We start from the raw sequence: 21,335 nt of genomic DNA, 5'->3' as shown, positions 1-21,335 counted from the left end.
TGGTGGTGTTCCCATGTGTCTGCTGCCCTTGTCCTATATGGTAGAGGAGGTGGGTTTGCAAAATGTTGTCGAAGGAGCATTGGTGAGTTCCTGCAGTGCATCTTGCAGATGGTACACACTGCTGCTACAGTGCGTCGGTGGTGAAGGGAGTGAATGTTTGTGGATGGGGTGCTGATCAAGCGGGGCTGCTTTGTCCCGGATGGTATCGAGCTTCTTGAGTGTTGTGGGAACTGCACTCATCAAGGCAAGTGGAGAGTATTCAAACAAAACCCTGACTTGTGCCTTGTCGATGGTGGACAGGCTTTTGGGGAGTCAGGAGGTGAGTTACTCGCCACAGCATCCCCAGCCTCTGAACTGCTCTTGTAACCACAGTATTTAGATGGCTGGTCTAGTTCAGTTTCTGGTCAATGGTAACCCCCCAGGACGTTGATAGTGGGGGATTCAGTGATGGTAATGGCATTGAATGTCAAGGGGCGATGGGTAGATTCTCTCTTGTTGGAGATGGTCATTACCTGACACTCATAAGTACAGGTACTGAGTGCAAAATCAGGGGAACTTATTCTGATCAATTATAAAGCCCTGGTTAGGCGGCAGCTAGATTAATACATCCAGCTCTGATCACCACACATGAGGGAGGATGTGAGAGCCCTGGAGGGGCTGCTGAGGATATTTAGAAGATTAAAGCCTGTGTATTGTCTCATGACATCAGGTCAAACATGGGCAAGAAAATGGCTCCTTCTGAATCTCGTCCACTGCCCTCCCTCAGCCAATGATGCAGCACAAGTGCTCTTGGAGTAAAGGGCTGTTTGTCAGATTGGAGCATGTAGACAGTGCTGTTCCCCCAATTACTGACATCAGGAATACGGGGACATTCCAAAACTTGTCGATGAAACAATACTTGAAGTCATGGCAACTGGTGAGGACGATAGATATCGATGGAAACAGGACGTAGATAGGAGGGCAGAATGGGCAGAAAAGTTGCAGATGGAATTTTGTAGAGAGGGGTATGAGGTGATGCATTTTGACAGAAGGAATAGGGAGAGGCATTATGGGCTACATGACACAATTTTAAAGAGCGTTCAGAGACAGAGGGATATGGGGTATTCCGAAATTTTATCTTTGGCATTGGGCAGGGCAGGATGAGAGAGCAGTTAGTGAAGCGCGGAGGGTATTGGGCAACATTGTTTAAAATTCATTCATGGAATATGGGCATCGCTGGCTAGGCCAGCATTTAATGCCCCTCACAAATTGCCCCTTGAGAAGGTGGTGGTGAGCCGCTGCAGTCCCTGTGGTGTAGGTACATCCATAGCGCTGTTAGGGAGGGAGTTCGAGGATATTGACCCAGCGACTGTGAAGGAACGGCCGATATATTTCCAAGTCGATGTTGAGTGGCTCAGAGGGGGATTTCCAGGTGGTGGTGTTCCCATGTGTCTGCTGCCCTTGTCTGTCTAGATGGTAGAGGTCGTATATATGGACAGCGCTATCAAATGAGACTTGTTGAGTTGCTGCAGTGCATCTTGTAGATGGTACACACTGCTGCTACTGTGCGTCGGTGCTGGAGGGAGTGAATGTTTCTGGATGGGGTGCCAATCAAGCGGGGCTGCTTTGTCCCGGATGGTGTCGAGCTTCTTGAGTGGGAGCCGCACTCATCCAGGCAAGTGGGGAGTATTCGAACAAAATCCTGACTGGTACCTTGTAATTGGTGGACAGGGTTTGAGGAGTCAGGAGGTGAGTTACTCGCCGCAGGATTCCCAGCCTCTGACCTGCTCTTGTAACCACAGTACTTATATGGCTGGTCCAGTTCAGTTTCTGGTCAATGGTAACCCCCAGGATGAAGTTAGTGGGGGATTCAGCGATGGTAATGGCATTGAACGTCAAGGGGCGATGGTTAGATTCTCCCTTGTTGCAGATGGTCATTACCTGACACTCAAAAATACAGGTATTGCGAACAAAATCAGGGGAAAGTACTCTGAACAGTTATAAAGCCCTGGTTAGGCCGCAGCTAGATTAATACATCCAGCTCTGATCACCACACATGAGGGAGGATGTGAGAGCCCTGGAGGGGCTGCTGAGGATATTTAGAAGATTAAAGCCTGTGTATTGTCCACACAGACGGGCAGTGAGCTGTTGGACCCTATCCTGTGCTGATTCATTCCTGTCAGATCCTCACACCTTGTTCAAGGCTGTCAGACAGGATGGCACCTGATTTCCGGGATTTCAGAGGATCTGACAGGAATGAATCAGCACAGGATAGGGTCCAGCAGCTCACTGCCCATCTGTGTGGACAATACACAGGCTTTAATCTTCTAAATATCCTCAACAGCCACTCCAGGGCTCTCACATCCTCCCTCATGTGTGGTGATCAGAGCTGGATGTATTAATCTAGCTGTGGCCTAACCAGGGCTTTATAATTGTTCTGAGTATCTTCCCCTGATTTTGGCCCCAATACCTGTAATTTTGAGTGTCAGGTAATGACCATCTGCAACATGGGAGAATCTAACCATCGCCCCTTGACATTCAATGCCAATACCATCTCTGAATCTCCCACTAACTTCATCCTGGGGGTTACCATTGATCAGAAACTGAATTGGACCAGCCATATAAATACGGTGTCTACAAGAGCAGGTCAGAGGCTGGGAATCCTGAGGAGAATAACTCACCTGCTGACTCCCCAAAACCTGTCCACAATCGACAAGACACCAGTCAGGACTATGATGGAATACTCCTCATTCGCCTGGGCAAGTGCGGCTCGCACAACACTCAAGAAACTCGACACCATCAAGGACAAAGCAGCCCTGCTTGTTTGGCAACCCATCCAACAAATATTCACTCCCTCCAGCACCGACGCACAGTAGCAGCAGTGTGTACCATCTACAAGATGCACTGCAGTGACTCACCAAGGCTCCTTCGATTGCGCTGCCCAAATCCACCTCTTCGACCATCTAGAAGGACAAGGGCAGCAGACACATGGGAACACCATCACCTGGAATTTCCCCTCTGAGCCACTCACCATCCTGACTTGGAAATTTATCGGCCGTTCCTTCACTGTCGCTGGGTCAAAATCCTCGACCTCCCTCCCTAACAGCGCCGTGGGTGTACCTCCAACACAGGGACTGCAGCGGCTCACCGCCATCTTCTCAAGGGGCAATTTGGGAGGGACATTAAATGTTGGCCTAGCCAGCGATGCCCACATTCCATGAATAAATTTTAAAGAATGAATCCCAATACCCTCCACGCTTCACTAACTGCTCTCTGTGTGGACAAACAGTCCTTTACACCAAGAGCACTTGTGCTGGATCATCGGCTGAGGGAGGGCAGTAGACGAGAATCAGAAGGAGCCATTTTCTTACCCATTTTTGACCTGATGTCATGAGTCAATATTGAGGACTCCAATGGAAACTCCCTCCCGCCTGCAGAGCACTGAGTCACTGCCGGTGGGACAGGGACATACTCAGGGATGGTGATGGACACGTCTGGAACAATGGCTCTGAGGCATGACTCTGAGAAAATGATTATGCTGGAGCTACAGGACCTGAATGTGGCCCTGCCATTGTCTGACCTCCCGCTTCCTCCCTGTCAATGTGGAGACTCACCGATCCGAGTGAGAAATGAGACACGGACAAGAGGCGGTGACCAACGCAGCCAGTTTTATTCACATGATCCAGGAACCAGTGGGTCAGGGGGCACGGTCCCTACACAGTCCGTGGAGCCTCTAGACGGTGCTGGGGTCATGGGCCTTGCTGACCCAAACGTGATTCCTCCTTTTATGATTCGCTTCACCACGCAGCATTCATACAACCAATAGCACTTGTGGCGTGTCAAACCCTCGTTTCTGCAGCACTGTCCCCATTGACAGGTGCCCCTTTTAATTCTGTCACATGCAGAGACAACACCTGAAATGCAGAAAGGAATCCACTGTTGATGCCACCAGTAAGGACCCTCGAATCTCACTCAAACATTTATTATGTACCACCCTAAATGTTGAAATCCCCCTTTCACTACCTCATACCGATATTGCTCTATTGCCTGTTTGGTCTGTGAGGCCTAGACAAAGGACATGGAGAAGAGGACTACTCACAGCGTTCGATGGGTGGACTAACCAAGCATAATGAAGAGCAGAACTGTGCGCAGGGCTCCAAGTGTGGTCCAACTGAGGGATATGGAGACCAGAACTTTGCACAGTGCTCCAGCTGTGGCCGGCTAGAGGAATATAGGTGTCCAAAACTGTGCAAGTGCTTCAAGTGTCAACATCCGAGGGATACTGAGGGAAAAACAGTGCAAAGTGCTCCGAGTGTGCTGAACTGAGGGATATGGAGTCCAAAACTGTGGACAGTTCTACAGGTTGGCCGGACAGAGGGATATGGAGACCAGACCGGTGCACAGTGCATCAAGTATGGCCTAACCATGGATTATGGAGTCCGAAATTGTGCACAGTGCTCCAAGTGTGGCCAGCCCTAGGGATATGGAGAGCAGAACTGCACACAGTGCACCAAATGTGGTCTAACCAATGGCTATGAAGACCAGGTTTGTGCACAGTGCTCCAGCTGTAATCCATTCGAGGAATAAGGAAACCAGAACTGTGCACAGTGCTCCAAGTGTAGCCAGGCCATGGGATATGGAGACCAGAAGTATCCACAGCGCAGCAAGTGTGGTCTAACCATGGGATATGAAGACGAGAACTGTGCGCAATGCCCCAGATGTGGTCCAATCGAGGATTTGGAGACCAGAACTGTGAACAGTGTCCAAGTGTGGTCAACCGAGGGATATAGAGGCCAATATTGTTCACTGTGCTCCGATTGTTGGTGAACCGAGTGATATGGAGACGTAAACTGTGCACAATGATCTGAGTGGAGTCTGAATGACGGATATGGAGACCAGGACTGTCCACAGTGCTCCACACGTGGTCTGCCCGAGGGTAAACGAAAGCAGAACTGTGCACAGAGCTCCAGGTGTGGCCAGGCCAATGGATATGGAGACCAGAACTGTACACAGTGCTCCGAGTGTGATCTATCCTTTGTAGGGCCAGTGAATCACTCTCTTCTCCCAATGAGGCCGTGATTCTTCTCTGGTGTGACTAAGCTCACCCACAGGTACAGCCTCTACCCTCCCCTTCTAGAGAACTTAGTTCCTCTACAACCCACCCCCTCACATCTTTATTGCCGCCCCACTCGGTACCTCCAACCTTGGAAATTCCGCTCTCATTTACCTCATTCCCACAAGCCCGTATCCATTCCATCTTCCCAGGGATCCTGTCTTCGTTTATTCCTCACTGCCGTCTATCTGCATGGACTGTATGGGCCGAATGGCTTCCTGATCCGTGATGACTCTGTGATCCTCCCTTTAATGGGTCTTCAATTGCCTCCCAGTAATGGGAATTAACTGGAGACTAAACTACTCTCCTGTATCCAGGATTGGGATGAAAGGTTGGAGATGTCTGGAATGCAATGTGTGTATAAAGAGTTCCATGTCGGCCATCAGAGTTGAAGCTCACATCAGTCACTTTGAGCAGTTTACCGGCCTGTTAAATATTTCCCAGGAACACGGAACTGACCGGACACCAGGTGCCATCCTGTCTGACAGCCTTGAACAAGGTGTGAGGATCTGACAGGAATGAATCAGCACAGGATAGGGTCCAGCAGCTCACTGCCCGTCTGTGTGGACAATACACAGGCTTTAATCTTCTAAATATCCTCAGCAGCCCCTCCAGGGCTCTCACATCCTCCCTCATGTGTGGTGATCAGAGCTGGATGTATTAATCTAGCTGCCGCCGAAACAGGGCTTTATAATTGTTTAGAATAAGTTACCCTGATTTTGCACTCAGTACCTGTATTTTTGAGTGTCAGGCAATGAGCATCTCCAACAAGAGGGAATCTAACCATCGGTTACAAGAGCAGTTCAGAGGCTGGGGATGCTGTGGCGAATAACTCACCTCCTGACTCCCCAAAAGCCTGTCCACCATCGACAAGGCACCAGTCAGGATTTTGTTTGAGTATTATCCACTTGCCTGGATGAGTGCAGCTCCCACAACACTCAAGAAACTCGACACCATCCAGGACAAAGAAGCCACGCTTGATCATCACACCATCCAGAAACATTCACTCCCTCCACCAAGGACGCACAGTGGCTGCAGTGTGTACCATCTACAAGATGCACTGCAGGAACTCACGAAGCTCCTTCGACAACATTTTGCAAACACACCTCCTCTGCCATCTAGAAGGACAAGGGCAGCAGACACATGGGAACACCACCACCTGGAAGTTCCCCTTTGAGCCACTCACCATTCTGACTTGGAAATATATCGGCCGTTCCAACACTGTCGCTGGGTCAAATTCCTGGAACTCACTCCCTAACAGCGCTGAGGGTTTACTTACACCACAGGGACTGCAGCGGCTCACCACCACCTTCTCAAGGGGCAATTTGGGAGGGGCATTAAATGCTGGCCGAGCCAGCGATGCCCACATTCCATGAATGAATTTTAAGCAATGGAGCCCAATACCCTCCACGCTTCACTAACTGCTCTCTCATCCTGCCCTGCCAAATGTCTAAGATAAAATTTCGGAACACCCCACATCCCTCTGTGTCTGAACGCTCTTTAAAATTGTGTCATGTAGCCCATAATGCCTCTCCCTATTCCTTCTGTCAAAATCCATCACCTCATACCCCTCTCTACATTATTCCATCTGCCACTTTTCTGCCCATTCTGCCCTCCTATCTACCTCCTGTTTCCATCGATATCTATCGTCCTCACTGGTTGCCATGACTTCAAGTATTATTTCATCGACAAGTTTTGGAATGTCACCGTATTCCTGATGTCAGTAATTGGGGGAACAGCACTGTCTACATGCTCCAATCTGACAAACAGCCCTTTACTCCAAGAGCACTTGTGCTGGATCATCGGCTGAGGGAGGGCAGTAGACGAGAATCAGAAGGAGCCATTTTCTTGCCCATGTTTGACCTGATGTCATGAGTCAATATTGAGGACTCCAATGGAAACTCACTCCCGCCTGCAGAGCACTGACTCACTGCCGGTGGGACAGGGACATACCCAGGGATGGTGATGGACACGTCTGGGACAATGACTCTGAGGCATGACTCTGTGAAAATGATTATGCTGGAGCTACAGGGCCTGAATGTGGCCCTGACATTGTCTGACCTCCCCCTTCCCTCCCTGTCAATGTGGAGACTCACCGATCCGAGTGAGAAATGAGACACGGACAAGAGGCGGTGGTCAACGCAGCCAGTTTTATTCACATGATCCAGGAACCAGTGGGTCAGGGGGCACGGGCCCTACACAGTCCGTGGAGCCTCTAGACGGTGATGGGGTCTCTGGCCATGGAGTTGAGACTAGAGTCACTGGACTTGGTTTCCCATCCCTGATTGGTCCTTTTAAGTTTCGCTTGGTCAGGCAGCATCCAGTCCACCAATAGCACGTGCGGTCGTTGAATCTCTTTTTTCTGCGGCAGAATCCCGGTCGACAGCTGCCCCCTTCAATGCTGTCACATACAGAGAAAAAGCCTGAAATGCAGAAAGGAATCCGCTGTTGATGCCACCAGTAATGACCCTCAACTCTCGCTCAAACATTTATTTTCTATCACCCTAAATATTGAAGTCCCCCTTTCACTGCCACATCCCGAATTTGCACAATCATCAGTTTGGTTTGCTAAGGTATAGATAAAGTACATGGAGAACAGGACTACTCACAGCGTTCGATGGGTGGACTAACCAAGCGTAATGGAGAGCAGAACTGTGCACAGTGCTTCAAGTGTTGTCCAACTGAGGGATATGGAGACCAGAACTTTGCACAGTGCTCCGGGTGTAGTCTAACCGAAGGATATGGAGGCCTCAACTGTGCACAGTGCTCCAAATGTGGGTGAATGGCCTACTTCTGTTTCTTTGAATGGTTTCTTTGGTTAGCGACCAAGAGGTTCACTAACCTTCGTAAATATACCTTGCAGCGATGATGTCTCCCAGCACCAGGAGCACCAGCACCAAGAGCAGTGCTTTCCTCATCTTCCACTGAGCTCCTCAGAGCCACACTGAACTGCCTGGGCTACAGGAGCTCTTTATATGAACCCAGAGTATAATCTGTAGTTAATAATCACACACACACACACACCCACACAGACACGGTGAGGATTGGCTCCACCTTGGGCACGTTGAAGGGAAAGGTCACTCACTGAGAGCAACAGTAACTGGAATCAGTGATTAAATGTGTCTCGCTGGGCGATTATGTGTTAATCAACAGAGACGGCCCTGTGTAAGGATTGAACTGGGGAAGGTTTGTAGAAATGTCTTTCTGCGATTAAGGTAAGAATAATACAGCAGAGAAGAGGGTCATTCGGCCCATCGAGCCCATGTAGTCTCTCTGAAGCAACTATCCAATTATTCCCACGCTGCTTTCCTCTGTCAATATGCCGGCTGTTTTGATTGGCCCTCATGATCCACCCAATAGCGTCAGGTGTCCCCACACCCGCCCTTTTCAGTTCCCCTTCACTTACACTGAATCTACTTTCCAATGTACAGGTCGCCAGAGAATAACTGGCAATGGCTTCTCTTTCTGTTCCCCCGCCCGAACCTCTGGTGTCCCCCAAGTGTCTACCCCTTCCTCCCCACCCCCACACAGCCACACCCACGCCCCCACACCCACACACCCACACCCCCACACCACCACCACACCCACACCCCCACCCCCACACCCCCACCACCCCCAAGCCGTGCCGGTTTGTTCTCTATATCGAGCAGGTCTCCAATCGGCCTGAATCAATGTGATTTCTAACCAATGGGACGGGTCTCCCTGCCTTCCCCACCACAACCCAACCATCGCTTGGACCCCAGATTTACAATTCTCTCCAGCACTGGGAGGCAATCAAGGATCCATTAAAGGGAGGTTCATAGAGTCATCACGGCTCAGGAAGCCATTCGGCCCATTCAGTCCATGCAGATAGATGGCAGTGAGGGATAAACTAAGTCAGGGCCTCTGGGAAGAGGGAATAATGTCTCTCTCACACCAGCTCTATTCCCCTGTCTCTCTCTCTCTCTCTCACCAGCTTTCTTGCCCTGTCTCTCACTCTCTCTCTCACCAGCTTTCTTGCCCTGTCTCTCTCTCTCTCTCTCACCAGCTTACTTGCCCTGTCTCTCTCTCTCATTCTCTCACACCAGCGTTCTTGCCCTGTCTCTCTCTCTCTCTCCAACACCAGCTTTTTGCCCTGTCTCTCTCTCTCTCTCCAACACCAGCTTTCTTGCCCTGTTTATATCTCTCTCATCAGCTTTCTTGCCCTGTCCCTCTCTCTCTCTCTATCTCTCTCACCAGCTTTCTTGCCCTCTCTCTCTCTCTCTCACCAGCTTTCTTGCCCTGTCTCTCTCTCTCTCCCTCTCACCAGCATTCTTGCCCTGTCTCTCTCCCTCTCACCAGCTTTCTTGCCCTGTCTCTCTTTCTCCCTCTCTCTCAGCAGCTCTATTGCCCCGTCTCTCTCTCTCTCTCTCTCTCAACAGCTTTCTTGCCCTGTTCCTCTCTCTCAACAGCTTTCTTGCCCTGTCTCTCTCTCTTTCTCTCTCTCTCACCAGCTTTCTTGCCCTGTCTGTCTCTCTCTCTTTCTCTCTCACCAGCTTTCTTGCTCTGTCTCTCTCTCTCTCACACCAGCTTTCTTGCCCTGTCTCTCTCTCTCTCTCACGCCAGCTTTCTTGAAATCTCTCTCTCTCACCAGCTTTCCTGCCCTCTCTCTCTCTCACCAGCTTTCTTGCCCTGTCTCTCTCTCTCTCTTTCTCTCTCACTATCTTTATTGCCCTGTCTCTCTCTCTCTCCCTCTCTCCAGTATTCATGCCCTGCCTCTCTCTCTCTCTCTCACCAGTTTTCTTGCACTGACTCTCTCTCTCACCAGCTTTATTGCCCTGTCTGTTTCTCTCTCTCACTCACCAGCTTTCTTGCCCTGTCTCTCTCTCTCTCTAACCAGCTTTCTTCCCCTGTCTCTCTCTCTCTCTCTCTCTCACCAGTTTTCTTGCACTGTCTCTCTCTCTCTCACCAGCTTTATTGCCCTGTCTCTCTCTCTCTCACCAGCTTTATTGCCCTGTCTCTCTCTCTCTCTCTCTCTCTCACCAGCTTTATTGCCCTGTCTCTCTCTCTCTCACCAGCTTTGTTGCCCTGTCTCTCTCTCTCTCACCAGCTTTATTGCCCTGTCTCTCTTTCTACCTCTCTCTCACCAGCTCTCTTGCCCCGTCTCTACGTCTCTCTCTCTCTCTCTCTCTCACCAGCTTTCTTGCCCTGTCCCTCTCTCTTTCTCTCTCTCTCACCAGCTTTATTGCCCTGTCTGTCTCTCTCTCTCACCAGCTTTCTTGCCTTGTCTCTCTCTCTCTCTCTCTCACCAGCTTTCTTACCCTGTCTCTCTCTCTCTCTCTCTCTTTCACATCTTTCTTGACCTGTCTCTCTCTCTCTCAACTGCTTTCTTGCCCTGTCTCTCGCTCTCTCTCTCTAGCTCACCAGCTTTCTTGCCCTGTCACTCTCTCTCTCAACAGCTTTCTTGCCCTATCTCTCTCTCTCTCTCACTTCTTTCTTGCCCTGTCTCTCTCTCTCTCTCTCTAACTTCTTTCTTGCCCTGTCTCTCGTTCTCACTTACCAGCTTTCTTGCCGTGTCTTTCTCTCTCTCTCTCAGCAGCTTTCTTGCCCTCTCTCTCTCTCTCTCACCAGCTTTCTTGCCCTGTCTCTCTCTCTCTCTCTCTCACCAGCTTTCTTGCCCTGTCTCTCTCTCTCTCACTTTCTCATCATCTTTATTGCCCTGTCTCTCTCGCTTTCCCTCTCACCAGCATTCATGCCCTGTCTCTCTCTCTCTCTCTCACCAGTTTTCTTGAACTGTCTCTCTCTCTCACACCAGCTTTCTTGCCCTGTCTCTCTCTCTCTCACCAGCTTTCTTGCCCTGTCTCTCTCTCTTTCTCTCTCTCTCACCAGCTTTCTTGCCCTATCTCTCTCTCTCTCTCTCTCTCTCTCACCAGCTTTCTTGCCCTGTCTCTCTCTCTCTCTCTCTCACCAGCTGTCTTTCCCTGTCTCTCTCTCTCTCAGCAGCTTTCTTGCTCTCTCTCTCTCTCTCTCACCAGATTTCTTGCACTGTCTCTCTCCCTATCTCTCACCAGCTATCTTGCCCTGTCTCTCTCTCTCTCTATCTCTCTCACACCAGCTTTATTGCCCTGTCTCTCTCTCTTCCACCAGCTTTCTTGCCCTGTCTCTCTCTCTCCCACCAGCTTTCTTGCGCTGTCTCTCTTTCTCCCTCTCTCTAACCAGTCTCTTGCCCCGTCTTTCTCTCTCCCTCTCTCTCAACAGCTTTCTTGCCCTGTCTCTCTCTCTTTCTCTCTCTCTCACCAGCTTTCTTGCCCTGTCTCTCCCTCTCTCTCTCTCTCTCCAGCTTTCTTGCCCTGTCTCTCTCTCTCTCTCACGAGCTTTCATGCCCTCTCTCTCTCTCTCTCTCAGCAGCTTTCATGCCCTGTCTAGCTCTCCCTCTCTAGCTCACCAGCTTTCTTGCTCTGTCTCTCTCTCTCTATCTCTCACCAGCTTTCTTGCCCTATCTCTCTCTCTCACTTCTTTCTTGCCCTGTCTCTCTCTCTCTCTAACTTCTTTCTTGCCCTGTCTCTCTCTCTCACTCAGCAGCTTTTTTGTCCTGACTCTCTCTCTCTTTCTCACCAGCTTTCTTGCTCTGTCTCTCTCTCTCTCACCAGATTTCTTGCCCTGTCTCTCTCACTCTCACCAGCTTTCTTGCCCTGTCTCTCTCTCTCTCTCTCTCTCTCACCAGTTTTCTTGCCCTTTGTCTCTCCATCTCACCAGGTTTCTTCCCCTGTCTCTCTCTCTCCCTCTCTGACCAGCTTTCTTGCCCTGTCTCTCTCTCTCTCTCTCACCAGCTTTCTTGCCCTGTCTCTCTCTCTCACCAGCTTTCTTGCCCTGTCTCTCTCTCTCTCTCACCAGTTTTCTTGCCCTGTCTCTCTCCATCTCACCAGGTATCTTGTCCTATATCTTTCTCTCTCTCTCACCAGCTTTCTTGCCCTGTCTCTCTCTCTCTCTCTCGCACCAGCTTTCTTGCCCTGTCTCTCTCTCTCTGTCTCACCAGCTTTCTGGCCCTTTCTCTCTCTCTCTCTCTCTCACCAGCTTTCTTGCCCTGTCTCTTTCTCTCTCTCTCTCTCACCAGTTTTCTTGCCCTGTCTCTCCCAATCTCACCAGCTTTCTTGCCCTGTCTCTCTCTCTCTCTCACCAGCTTTCTTGCCCTGTCTCTCTCTCTCTCTCACCAGCTTTCTTGCCCTGTCTCTTTCTCTCTCTCTCTCTCACCAGTTTTCTTGCCCTGTCTCTCTCCATCTCACCAGCTTTCTTGCCCTGTCTCTCTCTCTCTGTCATCAGCTTTCTTGCCCTGTCTCTCTCTCTCTCTCTCACCAGCTTTCTTGCCCTGTCTCTCTCTCTCTCTCTCACCAGCTTTCTTACCCAGGCTCTCTCTCTCTCACTCTCACCAGCTTTGTTGCCCTGTCTCTCTCTCTCTCACTCTCTCTCACCAGTTTTCTTGCACTGTCTCTCTCCATCTCACCAGTTTTCTTGCCCTGTCTCTCTCCATCTCACCAGGTTTCTTCCCCTGTCTCTCTCTCTCACTCTCTCTGACCAGCTTTCTTGCCCTGTCTCTCTCTCTCTCTCTCTCGCACCAGTTTTCTTGCCCTGTCTCTCTCCATCTCACCAGCTTTCATGCCCTGTCTCTCTCTCTTTCTCTCACCAGCTGTCTTGCCCTGTCTCTCTCTCTCTGTCTCTCTCACCAGCTTTCTTACCCTGTCTCTCTCCATCTCACCAGGTTTCTTCCCCTGTCTCTCTCTCTCCCTCTCTCACCAGCTTTCTTGCCCTGTCTCTCTCTCTCTCTCACCAGCTTTCTTGCCCTGTCTCTCTCTCTCTCTCTTGCACCAGCTTTCTTGCCCTGTCTCTCTCACTCTGTCTCACCAGCTTTCTGGCCCTTTCTCTCTCTCTCTCTCTCAACAGCTTTCTTGCCCTGTCTCTCTCTCTCTCTCTCACCAGCTTTCTTGCGCTGGCTCACTCTCTATCTCTCTCACCAGCTTTCTTGCCCTGTCTCTTTCTCTCTCTCTCTCTCACCAGTTTTCTTGCCCTGTCTCTCTCCATCTCACCAGCTTTCTTGTCCTGTCTCTCTCTCTCTCTCTCTCTCTCACCAGCTTTCTTGCCCTGTCTCTCTCTCTCTCTCATCAGCTTTCATGCCCTGTCTCTCTCTCTCTCTCTCTCTCTCACCAGCTTTCTTGCCCTGTCTCTCTCTCTCTCTCACCAGCTTTCTTACCCTGGCTCTCTCTCTCTCACTCTCACCAGCTTTGTTGCCCTGTCTCTCTCTCTTTCACTCTCTCTCACCAGTTTTCTTGCCCTGTCTCTCTCCATCTCACCAGGTTTCTTGCCCTGTCTCTCTATCTCTCTCTCTCTCACCAGCTTACTTGCCCTGTCTCTCTCTCTCTCTCTCACCAGCTTTGTTGCCCTGTCTCTCTCTCTCTCTCTCTCTCTCACCAGTTTTCTTGCCCTGTCTCTCTCCATCTCACCAGGTTTCTTGCCCTGTCTCTCTCTCTCACTCTCTCTGACCAGCTTTCTTGCCCTGTCTCTCTCTCTCTCTCGCACCAGTTTTCTTGCCCTGTCTCTCTCCATCTCACCAGCTTTCATACCCTGTCTCTCTCTCTCTCTCTCACCAGCTGTCTTGCCCTGTCTCTCTCTCTCTGCCTCTCTCACCAGCTTTTTTACCCTGTCTCTCCCTCTCTCTCTCTCACCAGCTTTCTTGCCCTGTCTCTTTCTCTCTCTCTCTCTCTCTCTTGCCAGATTTCTTGCCGTTCCTCTCTCTCTCTCTCTCACCAGCTTTCTTGACCTGTCTCTCTCTCTCTCTCACCAGCTTTGTTGCCCTGTCTCTCTCTCACCAGCTTTCTTGCCCTGTCTCTCTCTCTCTCTCTCTCTCTCACCAGCTTTCTTGCTCTGCCTCACTCTCTCTCTCTCACCAGCTTTCTTGACCTGTCTCTCTCTCTCTCTATGACCAGCTTTCTTGACCTGTCTCTCTCTCTCTCTCTCTCTCTCACCAGCTTTCTTGCCCTGTCTCTCTCTCTCTCTCTCACCAGCTTTCTTGCCCTGTCTCTCTCTCTCTCTCTCTCTCCATCTTTATTAACCTGCCTCTCTCTCTCTCTCACCAGCTTTGTTGCCCTTTCTCTCTCTCTCTCTCTCACCAGCTTTCTTGCCCTGTCTCTCTCTCTCTCTCACCAGTTTTATTGCCCTGTCTCTGTCTCTCTCTCACCTGCTTTCTAGCCCTGTTTCTCACTCTCTGTCAACAGCTTTCTTGCCCTGTCTCTCTCTCTTTCTTTGTCACCAGCTTTCTTGCCCTGTCTCTCTCTCAGCAGCTTTCTTGCCCTACCTCTCTCTCTTTCTCTCACTTCTTTCTTGCCCTGTCTCTCTCTCTCTCTCTCTCAATTCTTTATTGCCCTGTCTCTCTCTCTCTCTCTCTCTCCCCAGCTTTCTTGCCCTGTCTCTCTCTCTCTCTCTCTCATCATGTTTCTTGCACTGTCCCTCTCTCTCTCTCTCAACAGTTTTCTTGCCCTGTCTCTCTCTTTCTCACCAGCTTTCTTGCCCTGTCTCTCTCTCTCTCTCTTTCTCACCAGCTTTCTTGCCCTTTCTCTCTCTCTGTCTCTCTCACACCAGTTTTCTTGACCTGTCTCTCATTCTCTATCTCTCACCAGCTTTCATGCCCTGTCTCTCTCTCTCGCTCTCACCAGCTTTTTTGCCCTGTCTCTCTCTCTCGCTCTCACCAGCTTTTTTGCCCTGTCTCTCTCTCTCTCTCAACAGATTCTTGCCCAGTCTCTCTCTCTCTCACCAGCCTTCTTGCCCTGTCTCTCTCTCTATCTCTCACCAGCTTTCTTGCCCTGTCTCTCTCTCTTTCTCTCTCACCAGCTTTCTTACCCTGTCTCTCTCTCTCGCCAGCTTTCTTGCCCTGTCTCTCACGCTCTCTCTCTCAGCAGCTTTCTTGCCCTGTCTCTCTCTCTCTCTCTCTCACCAGCATTCTTGCCCTGGCTCTCTCTATCTCTCTCTCATCAGCATTCTTGCCCTGTGTCTCTCTCTCTCTCTCTCTCTCACACCAGTTTTCTTGCCCTGTCTCTCTCTCTCACCAGCTTTCTTACCCTGTCTCTCTCTCTCTCTCACCAGCTTTGTTGCCCTGTGTCTCTCTCACCAGCTTTCTTGCCCTGTTTCTCTCTCTCTCTGTCACTCTCTCTCACCAGCTATATTGCCCAGTCTCTCTCTCTCTCTCTCTCACCAGCTATCTTACCCTGTTTCTCTCTCTCTCTGTCTCTCTATCTCTCACCAGCTTTCTAGCCCTGTCTCTCTCTCTCTGTCAACTGCTTTCTTGCCCTGTCACTCTTTCTCCCACTTCTTTCTTGCTTTGTCTCTCTCTCTTTCTCACAATTCTTTCTTGCACTATCTCTCTCTCGCTCTCTCTCTCTCACCAGCTTTCTTGCCTTGTCTCTCTCACCAGCTTTCTTTCCCTCTCTCTCTCACCAGCTTTCTTTCCCTGTTTCTCTCTCTCTCTCTCACAAGCTTTCTTGCCCTGTCTATCTCTCTCTCTCTCTCTCATCATCTTTCTTGCCCTGTCTTTCTCTCTCTCACCAGCTTTCTTGACCTTTCTCTCTCTTTCTCACCAGCTTTCTTGCCCTGTCTCTCTCTCTCTCTCTCACCAGCTTTCTTGCCCTGTCTCTCTCTCTCTCACCAGCTTTCTTGCCCAGTCTCCCTCTCTCTCTCTCTCACCAGTTTTCTTGACCTGTCTCTCATTCTCTCTCTCTCACCAGCTTTCATGCCCTTTCTCTCTCTCTCTCTCTCACCAGCGTTCTTGCCCTGTCTCTCTCTCTCTCTCTCACCAGCGTTCTTGCCCTGTCTCTCTCTCTCTCTCTCTCTCTCTTCAGCTTTCATGCCCTGTCCCTCTCTCTCTCTCGGTCAACAGCTTTCTTGCCCTCTCTCTCTATCTCTCTCACCAGCTTTGTTGCCCTGTCTGTCTCTCTCTCTCACCAGCTTTCTTCCCTGTCTCTCTCTCTTTCTCTCACTTCTTTCTTGCCCTGTCTCTCTCTCTCTCTCTCTCTCACCAGCTTTCTTGCCCTGTCTCTCTTTCTCCCTCACCAGCTTTATTGCCCTGTCTCTCTCTCTTTCTCTCATTTCTTTCTTGCCCTGTCTCTCTCTCTCACTTCTTTCTTGCCCTGTCTCTCTCTCTCTCTCTCACTTCTTTCTTGCGCTGTCTCTATCTCTCTCTCTCGCTGATCAGCTTTCTGTCCCTGTTTCTCTCTCTCTCTCTGTCTCATCTTCTTTCATTCCCTGTCCCTCTCGCTCTCTCTCTCTCACCAGTTTTCTTTCCCTGTCACTCTCTCTCTCTATCACCTGCTTCCTTGCCCTGTCTCTCTCTCTCTCTCACAAACCAGCTTTCTTGCCCTGTCTCTCTCTCTGTCTCACCAGATTTCTTGCCCTGTCTCTCTCTCTCTCACACACCAGGTTTCTTGCCCTGTCTCTCTCTCTCTCTCACCAGATTACTTGCCCTGTCTCTCTCTCTTACTCTCAGCAGCTTTCTTGCCCTGTCTCTCTCTCTCACCAGCTTTCTTGCCCTGTCTCTCTCTCTCTCACAACAGCTTTCATGCCCTGTCTCTCTCTCTCTCTCTCACCAGATTTCTTGCCCTGTCTCTCTCTCTTTCTCTCTCTCTCTCACCAGCTTTCTTGCCCTGTCTCTCTCTCTCTCACCAGCTTACTTGCCCTGTCTCTCTCTCTCTCTCTCTCACCAGCTTTGTTGCCCTGTCTCTCTTACTCTCTCTCTCTCTCACCAGTTTTCTTGCCCTGTCTCTCTCCATCTCACCAGGTTTCTTGCCCTGTCTCTCTCTCTCACAATCTCTGACCAGCTTTCTTGCCCTGTCTCTCTCTCTCTCTCTCTCGCACCAGTTTTCTTGCCCTGTCTCTCTCCATCTCACCAGCTTTCTTACCCTGTCTCTCTCTCTCTCTCTCTCTCTCACCAGCTTTCTTGACCTGTCTCTCTCTCTCTCTCTCACCAGCTTTCTTGCCTTGTCTCTGTCTCTCTCTCACCTGCTTTCTTGCCCTGTCTCTCTCTCCCCCCCTCTCACCAGCTTTCTTGCCCTGTCTCTGTCTCTCTCTCTCACCAGCTTTCTTGCCCTGTCTCTCTCTCTCTGTCTCCCTCACCAACTTTCTTACCCTGTCTCTCCCTCTCTCTCTCTCTCCAGCTTTCTTGCCCTATCTCTTTCTCTCTCTCTCTCTCTCTTGCCTGATTTCTTGCCCTTCCTCTCTCTCTATCTCTCTCACCAGCTTTCTTGACCTGTCTCTCTATCTCTCGCACCAGTTTTCTTGCCCTGTCTCTCTCCATCTCACCAGCTTTCATGCCCTGTCTCTCTCTCTTTCTCTCACCAGCTGTCTTGCCCTGTCTCTCTCTCTCTGTCTCCCTCACCAACTTTCTTACCCTGTCTCTCCCTCTCTCTCTCTCTCCAGCTTTCTTGCCCTATCTCTTTCTCTCTCTCTCTCTCTTGCCAGATTTCTTGCCCTTCCTCTCTCTCTATCTCTCTCACCAGCTTTCTTGACCTGTCTCTCTCTCTCTCTCACCAGCTTTGTTGCCCTGTCTCTCTCTCACCAGCTTTCTTGCCCTGTCTCTCTCTCTCTCACCAGCTTTCTTGCTCTGCCTCACTCTCTCTCTCTCACCAGCTTTCTTGACCTGCCTCTCTCTCTCTCTATGACCAGCTTTCTTGACGTGCCGCTCTCTCTCTTTCTCTCTCTCCAGCTTTCTTGCCCTGTCTCTCTCTCTCTCTCTCACCAGCTTTCTTGCCCTGCCTCTCCCTCTCTCTCTCTCTCTCTCCAGCTTTCTTGCCCTGTCTCTCTCTCTCTCTCACCAGCTTTCATGCCCTATCTCTCTCTCTCTCTCAACAGCTTTCTTGCCCTGTCTAGCTCTCCCTCTCTAGCTCACCAGCTTTCTTGCTCTGTCTCTCTCTCTCTATCTCTCACCAGCTTTCTTGCCCTATCTCTCTCTCTCACTTCTTTCTTGCCCTGTCTCTCTCTCTCACTCACCAGCTTTTTTGCCCTGACTCTCTCTCTCTTTCTCACCAGCTTTCTTGCTCTGTCTCTCTCTCTCTCACCAGATTTCTTGCCCTGTCTCTCTCACTCTCACCAGCTTTCTTGCCCTGTCTCTCTCTCTCTCTCTCTCTCACCAGTTTTCTTGCCCTGTCTCTCTCCATCTCACCAGGTTTCTTCCCCTGTCTCTCTCTCTCCCTCTCTCACCAGCTTTCTTGCCCTGTCTCTCTCTCTCTCTCACCAGCTTTCTTGCCCTGTCTCTCTCTCTTTCTCTCACTTCTTTCTTGCCCTGTCTCTCTCTCTCTCTCTCTCACTTCTTTATTGCCCTGTCTCTCTCTCTCTCTCTCTCTCACCAGCTTTCTTGCCCTGTCTCTCTCTCTCTCTCTCGCACCAGCTTTCTTGCCCTGTCTCTCTCACTCTGTCTCACCAGCTTTCTGGCCCTTTCTCTCTCTCTCTCTCTCAACAGCTTTATTGCCCTGTCTCTCTCTCTCTCTCTCACCAGCTTTCATGCGCTGGCTCACTCTCTATCTCTCTCACCAGCTTTCTTGCCCTGTCTCTTTCTCTCTCTCTCTCTCACCAGTTTTCTTGCCCTGTCTCTCTCCATCTCACCAGCTTTCTTGCCCTGTCTCTCTCTCTCTCTCTCTCTCTCACCAGCTTTCTTGCCCTGTCTCTCTCTCTCTCTCATCAGCTTTCATGCCCTGTCTCTCTCTCTCTCTCTCACCAGCTTTCTTGCCCTGTCTCTCTCTCTCTCTCTCACCAGCTTTCTTACCCTGGCTCTCACTCTCTCACTCTCACCAGCTTTGTTGCCCTGTCTCTCTCTCTTTCACTCTCTCTCACCAGATTTCTTGCCCTGTCTCTCTCACTCTCACCAGATTTCTTGCCCTGTCTCTCTCCATCTCACCAGCTTTCTTGCCCTGACTCTCTCTCTCTCTCTCTCTCTCACACCAGCTTTCTTGCCCTGTCTCTCTCTCTCTCTCATCAGCTTTCATGCCCTGTCTCTCTCTCTCTCTCTCACCAGCTTTCTTGCCCTGTCTCTCTCTCTCTCTCTTAACAGCTTTCTTACCCTGGCTCTCTCTCTCTCACTCTCACCAGCTTTGTTGCCCTGTCTCTCTCTCTTTCACTCTCTCTCACCAGTTTTCTTGCCCTGTCTCTCTCCATCTCACCAGGTTTCTTGCCCTCACTCTCTATCTCTCTCTCTCTCACCAGCTTACTTGCCCTGTCTCTCTCTCTCTCACCAGCTTTCATGCCCTGTCTCTCTCTCTCTCTCTCTCTCACCAGCTTTCTTGACCTGTCTCTCTCTCTCTCTCTCACCAGCTTTGTTGCCCTGTCTCTCTCACTCTCTCTCTCTCTCACCAGCTATCTTGCCCTGTCTCTCTCTTTCTCACCAGCTTTCTTGCCCTGTCTCTCTCTCTCTCTCTCTCAACAGCATTCTTGCCCTGTCTCTCTCTCTCTCTCTCTCAACAGTTTTCTTGCCCTGTCTATCCACTCTTTCTCTCTCACCAGCTTTCTTACCCTGTCTCTCTCTCTCACCAGCTTTCTCGCCCTGTCTCTCTCTCTCTCACCAGTTTTCTTGCCCTGTCTCTCTCTCTCTCTCTCTCACCAGCTTTCTTGCCCTGGCTCTCTCTCTCTCTCTTCATCACCAGCTTTCTTGCCCTGTCTCTCTCTCTCTCTCTCACCAGCTTTCTTGCCCTGTCTCTCTCTCTCTCTCACTCTCTTCAGCTTTCATGCCATGTCCCTCTCTCTCTCTCGGTCAACAGCTTTCTTGCCCTCTCTCTCTCTCTCTCTCTCACCAGCTTTGTTGCCCTTTCTGTCTCTCTCTCTCACCAGCTTTCTTCCCTGTCTCTCTCTCTTTCTCTCACTTCTTTCTTGCCCTGTCTCTCTCTCTCTCTCTCTCTCTCACCAGCTTTCTTGCTTTGTCTCTCTCTCTCTCTCTCACCAGCTTTCTTGCCCTGTCTCTCTCTCTTTCACTCTCTCTCACCAGTTTTCTTGCCCTGTCTCTCTCCATCTCACCAGGTTTCTTGCCCTCACTCTCTATCTCTCTCTCTCTCACCAGCATACTTGCCCTGTCTCTCTCTCTCTCACCAGCTTTCATGCCCTGTCTCTCTCTCTCTCTCTCACCAGCTTTCTTGACCTGTCTCTCTCTCTCTCTCTCACCAGCTTTGTTGCCCTGTCTCTCTCACTCTCTCTCTCTCTCACCAGCTATCTTGCCCTGTCTCTCTCTTTCTCACCAGCTTTCTTGCCCTGTCTCTCTCTCTCTCTCTCTCTCAACAGCATTCTTGCCCTGTCTCTCTCTCTCTCTCTCTCTCAACAGTTTTCTTGCCCTGTCTATCCACTCTTTCTCTCTCACCAGCTTTCTTACCCTGTCTCTCTCTCTCACCAGCTTTCTCGCCCTGTCTCTCTCCCTCTCACCAGCTTTCTTGCCCTGTCTCTCTCTCTCTCTCTCTCTCACCAGCTTTCTTGCCCTGTCTCTCTCTCTCTCTCACCAGATTACTTGCCCTGTCTCTCTCTCTCCCTCTCACCAGCTTTCTTGCCCTGTCTCTCTCTCTCTCTCTCACCAGCTTTCTTGCCCTATCTCTCTCTCTCTCTCACCAGCTTTCTTGCCCTGTCTCTCTCTCTCTCTCTCTCACCAGCTTTCTTGCCCTGGCTCTCTCTCTCTCTCTTCATCACCAGCTTTCTTGCCCTGTCTCTCTCTCTCTCTCTCACCAGCTTTCTTGCCCTGTCTCTCTCTCTCTCTCACTCTCTTCAGCTTTCATGCCCTGTCCCTCTCTCTCTCTCGGTCAACAGCTTTCTTGCCCTCTCTCTCTCTCTCTCTCTCACCAGCTTTGTTGCCCTGTCTGTCTCTCTCTCTCACCAGCTTTCTTCCCTGTCTCTCTCTCTTTCTCTCACTTCTTTCTTGCCCTGTCTCTCTCTCTCTCTCTCTCTCTCACCAGCTTTCTTGCTTTGTCTCTCTCTCTCTCTCTCACCAGCTTTCTTGCCCTGTCTCTCTCTCTCTCTCTCACCAGTTTTCTTGCCTTGTCTTTCTCTCTCTCTCAGCTGCCTTCTTGCCCTGTCCCTCTCTCTCTCTCACCAGCTTTCTTGCCCTGTCTATCTCTCTCGTTCACCGACTTTCTCGCCCTCTCTCTCTCTCTCTCTCTCTCTCACCAGCTTTCTTGCCCTGTCTCTCTCTCTCTTTCTCACCACTTTTCTTGCCCTGTCTCTCTCTCTCCCTCTCAGCAGACTTCTTGCCCTGTCCCTCTCTCTCTCTCACCAGCTTTCT

This window comes from Cetorhinus maximus, unplaced genomic scaffold (assembly GCF_964194155.1).
Source record: "Cetorhinus maximus unplaced genomic scaffold, sCetMax3.hap1.1 HAP1_SCAFFOLD_96, whole genome shotgun sequence".
Taxonomy (NCBI): domain Eukaryota; kingdom Metazoa; phylum Chordata; class Chondrichthyes; order Lamniformes; family Cetorhinidae; genus Cetorhinus; species Cetorhinus maximus.
Note: the sequence above shows the minus strand (reverse complement) of the source record.